Source organism: Equus caballus, chromosome 10 (genome assembly GCF_041296265.1).
Source record: "Equus caballus isolate H_3958 breed thoroughbred chromosome 10, TB-T2T, whole genome shotgun sequence".
Classification (NCBI taxonomy): domain Eukaryota; kingdom Metazoa; phylum Chordata; class Mammalia; order Perissodactyla; family Equidae; genus Equus; species Equus caballus.
In genome coordinates, this window is record NC_091693.1 from 1,395,079 (window position 1) to 1,404,166 (window position 9,088).

The window sequence follows — 9,088 nt, forward strand, 5'->3', positions numbered from 1 at the left end:
GCCTGGAGACCACAGCTGAGTCATCCCCCCCTGGGGGTTTATGCACCAGCTCCTGTCCGTCTCTGTTGAGAACCGCTCCTGGAGCGGCTGCGGCCCTGGCCTTTCTGGGGTGGTGTGCCCTGTGACAAGGAGCCCTCAGGAAAGAGATGCAGGTGCTGGCTGTTGGCAGTGGGGCTGACATGCACCGAGGTGGGAAGGGGGACAGGATACGGGCAGGGACCCCACAGCACCTGCAATTTCCAAAGACTAACTACACTGAGGTACGTTGTCCTGGAGGTCCTAGAGTCACCCGAGAATCTTGCAGCTCCTTCCCGTCCATAATAGGAACGTCATTTACCACTGCGTCAAGCCCTTTACAAAAATGTAGTTAGCAGAGATTTTGCGTAGGTAGAATGTTGAGTAAAGTCACTTTATGAGGTTTACAAGTTAGAAATATCTTGTCGGAGAATGATACTTTTTTCCTCTTTGATATTATTCTAAGAATTTCAAAACATTTTATAAATAACATGGTCTCGAAGCCACCCTGAAAAGAGAAAACTGAATTTCCAGGTTTTTTCAAAAGTCAGTTTCTTTCTTTAAAAGATCCAAACTGGTTGCATAACCTTCTGGAGACAAAGTAACTGACAGATTGATTTTTGCACTTTTAACCCAATTGTTCTGTCGCCACAGCAAATACAAGATTTAGCCTCTCACGGGTTACCTTGGCCAGTCCCCTGAGCTTGTCCCCAAGTGTCTTCAACCCAAAGAGATAAAAACTGGGGGTTGAAGAAGGAACACTTTGCTCCCAGCGCCCAAGTGGAGGATATGATTCCAGACACAAGTCACCCGGCGGGCAGCCCACAACCCAACCCGCACATGGCACTTTGGCATTTCAGAGGCAATGTAATACCCACCGTCTCACATGACCCCACGAGCCGCAGAGGACACGGGTCCCGAGTTCCACTCCACAGACCAGGGGCTGAGCCCTGTCCAGGCGAGGGGAGTCACCACGGTCGCCGAAAAGCATAGAAACCAGGCTCAACTCTGAACCCCCCGGGGCCCAGCAGGAGGGTCTTCCCACGATGCCACTCGGTTCCAGAGGTTTGGTTTCTCATGAATCAGTAAAATTAGTAGACTGAACCATCTGTAACTGCCATTTTATTGGTCAAAAAGATCAAATAACAGCACTTTTTATAGGTCAAAACAGTTGAATATTAGCCATTTCCCATGGTTCAACCTAATACAAAGCAATTTGGGAAACTGAATTTAGTGAGCGAGAACACCAAGGAAAGAACTCCGTTATTACACCATTTCAAATAGGAAAGACCATTTTAACCAAAAAGATAAGAAGGCCTCCATCTCAGAACGCAGTGCTCTGTGGAGCACTCGCTGTGCTGTCTGTGTCACACTTCAGAGCCAAGGAGCCATGTCATTCTGGAACCTCCAGGGCTGACTTTCCCCAACTTGACAAAGAAATGCCAGGAAACCCAGCCTCGGGCCGTGCCATGGAAACCCTGTGCTCCGGGGATGGAGCTCCGCCTCCATGGCCCCTCCTCCATTGAACTGACTCAGCAGCCGCTCCCCGGCCCTAGGAGAAGGAAGAGGGTGGAAAGTACGAGGCAACTGTCAGCAGGTCCCCAGACAAGTCATAGCAAAGCATCAGAGGGGCCAAACAAGTGGCAAGGGACATGATCTGCCTGCAGAACCACCCCCACTGCATGGTGGAGACAACAAAGTGGATACCACAAGGGAAAGATTCCTCCAGCGCATCTCACAGCAGAAAGCTGAGGGCTGAACAGAAGTGATGACTCATAAAACTCACAACTGTTTTGAGACCAATTCCTTTTTATGTAATAAAAAAAATAGAGATATGAATGTTTATTCTTTCTCCGCACTGAGCTCAATATTTAAATGAAGCATTTTCATCAACGGACCCCACAGATCATCATCTTTGCTGCGTTCGTTTTAATTGCATTATTGCTTAATTGCAGAGCAATAGAGTGTGTAATTTGGGAGCTGTAATGCCTGGGGGGCTGGGAGACTCAACTTCTCATGCAAAGCCCAGAGTTGGGAAACTGGCCTGAGGACAGCAGCAAGGGTCCAGCCTCCCTCTCTAGCCGTCTGCTTGGACATCTCAGCTCTCTCCACATCAGGGAGGTGGCAGAGAGCAAAGACCCCTGGGTCACAGCTCACGCCACCCTTGCAGCAGGTCCTCGTGAAGAGATGTGCAGTTTAGAAACAGTGTGTCTGGCAGTTACTGGATGCCCGCCCTGGGCTGTGTGAACACCAGGGATGCACAGATGCACATGGCTTCGTTCCTGGCTGCAGGAGAACAAGCCTAGAGAGGGCAAGAAGATAGGTCAACAGAGCCACTCAGCGATGGAGACAAGCTGAGGAGGCCTCTTCGCGAAAGGAAGCCTAGACTTAGTCTCTAAAAGAAAAACTTAGATAAATAAGGGGCTGTGAGACTCGCTGGGTGCTCAGCCACCCTTGCTTCTCTTAGGGGCAATTGATTTGTTGAAAAAGTGCTGCTGAAGAAGCCACTAAGGGAGAAGGGAGGAAGCAGGATGGAGAAAAGAGAAGGCAAACAGGCGTTGATTCCATTTCGCCTGAAGTCTCAGACTCAGCCTGAGCCCGTGGAGGCTCCAGAGCATAAATGATTCCTCAGAGTTGGACCTGCCTCAAAGCAAGGATGCTGGGCTTTTCTCCTCCCGCAGCAGTTGGTCGCGTCTGTGGGCTGTCGGGGTGAGAAAACGTCATATTCTCTACAAGCAGGAGAGGAGGCTCTGATGCCCCAAATCAGCCCACGGAAAGTTGCAGGTGTAGTCAGTTAGCAGAAAGCACATAGATGCTTGGGGATAGGTCCCTAGGGTTAATGAGAGTGACCCCAGAGGATCATGGCGGGCTTTACACTCAGTCTGTAACGTGAAGTAACTCGAGCCTTGGATGGAAGATTTGCCAAATCCAGGCCTGGCCATTAAACCCCAAGCACAGTTAGCCACTTATCTGCTCCCTTTCTGGTTGTGCCAGTCTTCCAATTTTGTTTTCCTTTTCAAAATTATTTTAGCTATTTCTAGGACCTTTGCACTTCCATATAAATTTTAAAATTAGCATGTCACTTTCTCCAGAAAATTTTGATTGGGATTATGTTGAATCTTTAGATCAAGTTGAAGAGAATTGACATCTTAACAATACTGAGTCTTCTGATCCCTGAACATGGTATATCTCTCCACATTTATTTAAGTTTTCAACATTTCTCTTGGCAGAGAGTGTTGTGTAGGTTTTAGTCTATAGGACTTGCACATCTTCTGCCAAATTTATCTCTAGGTATTTCAAACGTTTGATGCTAATGTAAATTGTATTATTTTAAATTTAAATTTATGATTGTTGCTAGTATATAGAAATACAATGTATTTGTGCATATTGATCTTTTTCTTACAACCTTACTAAACTCATTTATAAGTCCTGTAGCTTTTTTGTAGGTTTCTTAGGCGAAGATTATGTAGATTCCTGCATAGGTGAAGATGCGGTCAGCAAATCAAGATGGTTTTGCTTATTCCTTTACTAATTGTATGCTGTTCTTTTCATGCCTTACTGCACTAACTAGCACATCCAGCAGAGGAGTGAACAGACGTGGCAAGAGTGGACATCCCTGTCCTATTACTGACGTTATGGCAAAAGCATTCCATCTTCCACCATTAAGTATGATCTTAGAGAATAGAAACCTTTTATCAAGTTGAGAAAATTATTTCTATCCCTACTTTACTGAGGATTTTTAATCATGAGTGGACGTTGGATTTTGCCAAATAATTTGTCTGCACCTATTGAGATAATCATAAGATCTTCCTTCCTTTTTATCTGTTAAAGATGAACTACATTGGTTTATTTTCAAATATTAAAATACTCTTGCATTCTTAGGATAAACTCCAGTGGTCACGATGTATTCTTTGTATTTTGTTGGATCCAATTTGCTAAAATTTTGTTAAAAATTTTCACGTCTATATTTATGAGAAATTTTAATTTGCAGTCTTCTTTTCTTGTAATGTCTTTTTCTGGTTTTGACATTAAAGGTAATACTAGCCTCAGAGAATGAATTGGGAAGTGTTCCCTCATCTTCAATTTTCTAGAAGAGTTTGGATATAATTGGTATTATTTCTTCCTTAAATGATTAGTAGAATTTCCCACTAAAGCCACCATAGGCTGTAGTTTTCTTTGTAGGAAGGTTTTGGGGGTTTTTTTGTTTGTTTTTGTGGGGAAGATTGGCCCTGAGCTAACATCTGTGCCCATCTTCCTCTGTTTTATGGGGGATGCTGCCACAGCGTGGCTTGATGAGCAGTGCTACATCTGCGTCCAGGATCCGAAACTTCAAGATCCAATGCCATCGAGAACCTCCAAGAACCTTGTGGAACCTTCAAGAACCTCTGCTGCCAAAGCAGAGAGCACGAACTTAACCACTATGCCACCAGGCCGGACCCTATAGGAAGATTTTTTACTAGAAATTCAATTTCTTTAATAGATATAGGGCTATTTGAGTTATCTACTTCTTTCTTGAGTAAGCTTTGGTCATTTGGGTCTTTCAAGAAATGTGTCCATTTTACCTAAGTTGTGGGTACTGAGTATTTTCCTGATGCCCTGTGCATTGCAAGGTTTCTCCACTCAGCTACTGGGAACGTGTGAGTTCCAGAGACCCTTCTCTCTGCTCCTTCCCTGGGGTCCTCTCAGCAGCCTCAAGCTTTGTCCCCTCACACGAGGCACCGATGGGCACTCAGCCGAAGGCTCGAGTGGGCCTGCGGGCCTCCAGGGAGCTCTCCTGCTCTCCCTCCTCTGGTGGTCTGCCTGCAGTGCCAGCCGCCTTGGCCTCCCCAGATCCTCCACCCGGTCTCCCCGTCGCAGGGAGGCCATGGGGCTCTGTGAGGACCCTCCTCCCTGGAGACTCGCTCCAGGCAGGAAGCTCAGATGAGCCAGGCCTTACCCCAGTTGTCTCCGTCTCTCATGGCCACCGCCCTGGCTGCCCATCGTTCACTGCCTGAGAACAGCTGTGACATATATTTTGTCTGGTTTTTTAGGTGTTCGTGATGGAAGGGTAAACTCAGCCCTCCTGTTCTGTCATGGCCAGAGGCACAAGTCCGTTCCAGACATCTTGAATTTGAGATTCCTGCGGAATAGCTAGCAGACAGTGGTCAGCCATGGGAGAGGTTGGGTCCAGAGATAAATATCTGGGAGCAAGTGCACAGAGCTGGTAACTAAAGCCATGAGCGAGCTGGAGGGGGCTGGTGGCAGAAGGCCAGTACATAAAAGACAAAACCCGCAGGCTTGGGGGGCACCAGGAGGCCAAGACGCGGAGAAGTAGAAGGAAACACCTCAGAGAATGAGGATTGGAACCCACAGCTTCAGAGTTCTAAGAAACTGACGGCTCCACACTGTCCAACACCTCAGGGACCCCGGGCATCAACGTCAGGAGGGCACACACAGGCACCATGCCAGCCACGCCGTGAGCACACGGTGCTGTGGCTCCGTGTGCGCTGGTTCCACTGTTCATGCCAATACTGCAAACTGGTCTCCTCTACCAGACACTGAGGTGGCGGGGAGTGAGTGAGATGGGAGAAAAGGGTACAGACCACACTTTCAAGAAGCTTGGCTGAGAAGGGAAGAAGATTAGTAGCTAGAAGGGAGGGCAGGACCAAAACGGTGGCGGCACTTTCTGCTCAGTGTCCAGATCTGAAATCTGTATATAGTCTGAAGAGAAAAAGGCAATTGACAGGTAGAGCCTGAGAAAATTGACAGAGCAAGACCCCAGGAGGTGGGGAGGGGAAGGGTCTGGCTCCGAGCAGGCCGGAAGAACGGGCGCTGACGCAGAGAAGGCTGCAGATCAGAGACAGAGCAAGTCTGCAGTGCAGGTACACTCTCCCTGTTTGCCAAGAGAGGTTGACAAGACACAAGCAGGTAGCAAGCTAGACTGCGACAGCCCCACCATAAGCCTCAGGTTCATTTCTGCCAGCCCAAGCCTGCAATCCTGAGACCTGAGCCCCAGCTGGTGGGCATCTGTGCATGGTGCCGAGGCCAGTTTGGACTGCCTTGGGTCCCTCAAATGGTGGACATGTACGAGACACTAAGAGACCCATTCCCATGGCTTCTGCACCCCAGGCACTAGGCTCCATGTGGGAGCGGTGGGACACTTGACTTCCACAAAGCAGCAGCATATCGTATGGACAGAATATGGCATCCAAACTGGTTTAGGCAAAAAGAGAACCTGTATGGCTGGGTTTGGCTGGAGCTGGCTCCAGAGCACAGACATGTCAAGGCCCGGCCTCTTTTCTCTGTCTCCCAGGTTGCCTGATGCACAGGTGGCTACGTAAGGTGGTAAGCTGATGGCAGCGAGTCCACAAGTTCAACAAAATTTCCAGAGCTGAATCCTGGTTCTGACCAGCCTGGCCTCGGTCATATGCTCATTTGGAACCAATCGCCAGGGCCAGAGGGACCATGGGGACTGGGTGAGCCCAGGATGGACTCACCTTCGCTGAATGCTCATGGGCTGAGAGTGAAGATCAGGTGAGCGATTCTCAGGAGTGGGGTGCATGCTAGGAGGCAGAAACAGCTAGATCTCCACAGGAGCTCTGAAGAGGCCCGCTCCAAGCCATCAGTGCTGGAGGTCTGCTCCGGGGATGGAAAACACAGACACAAGGAGCCATGGCCTAAATGTGCATCTGAAACAGAATTTAGTCCTCGTAGGGTATGTGTGAGGAGGAGAGTGACAGCAAGCCACAGGCGTGGAAAATGAAAATGTCATTCTGGAAACATTGCATTTTTCAGATGGTGCATCATGCATGCTCAGAAAACAGCGTCCATTAGCTTCTCCTCGACCTTTGGGCTTCCTGCCCCTTCCACTTTGCTTCAAATGAACCCATAATGCCATCTCGAGAATTCAACTGGAACTAATTCTTTTATTAAATAAACCTCATCTGGGGGCTGACTGCCTTGGGCCCGGGGAGAAAATGCATCTTGCTTGAGCTGAGACCAATCTGGGTCAGCAATTCAAATGCTTCCTTTTGAGAGAGGCAAGCCAGAGCCTGGACGGAGGGCGGAGGAAGCTTCCACCCCAAAGGCGCACAGCGAAGAAGAGAGAGTACTCCCTCGGGAGCCAGCTCAGGAGGAGCGCGCGGAGCATGGCTTCCCCGCCGCCCTGCCAGGAGACCTCTCTGAAACAGGGGCGTCTCTGTGTTCACAAGCAGGCACCAGCAACATCTCCAGGGCCAGACTCAGAGCTCTTCCCGCTGCCTGGGGCCCGAGGCAGAGCTTCCAGAAGTAGTCCCCGCAGAGGCTGTCAGTTTGTTCAGGAATAAAGACAGACACAGGGAATCCGGGGGCTCTGTTCTCCACTGCTGGGTCCCTTTACTAGCAGGAGACAATCCTACACTAGCCAGCCTTCAAAACGGTCCCCAATGATCCCTGTCTCCTAGTATTGTTGCCCCTTTCACATTGAGTAGGACTGGCCTACGCAATCAATGGAATACTGCAGAAATGATGCATTCTTTGAAGGGTAGGTCATAAAAGATACTGCAGCTTCTGCTTTGCTCTCTCTTGGATCATCGACTCTGGGAGAGACCAGCTGCCAGTTTGTGAAGAAATTCAAAGAGCCCAATGGAAAGGCAGATGTGGCGAGGAGCCAAGGCCCCGGCCCACAGCCATGTGGACAGGCCTTTCTCAGGAACAGATGCTCCAGCCCCAGTCAAGCCTTCAGAGAACTGAGGCCCTGGCTGATGTCTGGGCTACAAGATGAGACGCCCTGAGCCAGAACTCCTCAGTTAAGCCACTCTTAAATTTCTAACTCACAGAAACAAGATAATAAACGTTCTTTTAAGCCACTCCGTTTGGGGTAATTTGGTATGCAGTAATAAATGATGTAGCTCCACATCCAGTCGCATGCGAAGTCTCATCTCCTTGTTATCTGTCTCGCATGCATGACTTGCCTTCACTAAGTGCCATGATCCCACCCTGCTGGATGGAGGCTTCCAGAGGGCAGAGACCAGGCTTTCATTAATGCCCCCTTCCCCTCCACATCTCTAATTTGCCCGTGCACTGTCAATGCTCAGTAAACATTTGCTGGAGGAACTTGTACTTCCGCCTCTCTGTGTGGGAGAGACCTCGTGAGCACAGAGGTGCCTCCCCCTCCCAGCAAGTCCCTTCCGTAGGTCAGAATGAGAAATGCAGTTGCTTCAATTAACAGAACACATCAGAACCCAGATCCCAACACACCTGGTATGATTCGGGGGCTGCTTCTTGCAGAGACAACAGCTACTTATAAAAGAGTCCACAAGTCAATGCAGCCAATTTCAGGGAATTACGTCCAGCAGGCAACCTCAATATCCCAAAAGGACCTCACTGTAGCACAGCTCAGCAGCATGCGTCTGCATGGCCACTGCCGAGTCACAGACTTCGAACAGCCCGCCGGTCCATGAGGAATTAACGTGTGCCACTGCCTGCCTGCACCCTGCCGAGGCATCCGCGGCAGGGCCCTGTCCTCAGGGAGCTTGCAGTTGGCTAGGGGAGGTATTTGCATGGAAAAATTAGCCGTACTTACATCTGAATTCACCTGGAATCATTAGAGTGGCCATGACTATATAGTCTTGGAGAACCGAGGAAGGACTTCAGGAGAAATGGGCCACGCCCTCTACTCCTCCGGCAGCACTCAAGCTGACTGTTAAAGGATGAGCGAAAAGCGGCTGGGAAGGAAGAAAGGACAATTGGAGCTGCGGACGTATCGTGAATGAACAGCCCACGCAGCAGGGATGACAAGCAGTTTGCTATGACTGAGCATAAAGTGTGAGGCAGGGGTGATGACAGATAAGGTGGGACACAGGTCATGGAGATGTCGGGAGACAGTTCCTCATGGTCTCTCCCATTCTGCACATCTTGTGAGCAGAGGCCTTTGCTCTGGACTACCTTTCAAGGATATTTCATGGCGGACAGCCACGGAAGAGAGAGACAGATGTGCTCTCCCTCGGCAGCGAAGGGCAGGCACACTGACCGCCCCTTATAACAACTCAGGGACCAGGAGCATTCCTGTCCCATAACACAGCCCGCTGCATGTGCGGGTGTCACCTGGCCCTCT

The 9,088-nt window shown here is 49.4% G+C and overlaps 1 long non-coding RNA gene across 1 annotated transcript; it reads right to left on the bottom strand.

Annotated features, from left to right (window-relative positions):
- Positions 1 to 1,119: 1,119 nt before the first annotated feature.
- On the bottom strand, positions 1,120 to 8,699 carry LOC138915678 (uncharacterized). Its single transcript, XR_011421784.1, has 3 exons — positions 8,558 to 8,699; positions 6,492 to 6,683; positions 1,120 to 2,317 (listed from the first exon to the last, which is right to left on the bottom strand). It is a non-coding gene; the product is annotated as an uncharacterized lncRNA (long non-coding RNA).
- Between the last annotated feature and the right edge of the window lie 389 nt (positions 8,700 to 9,088).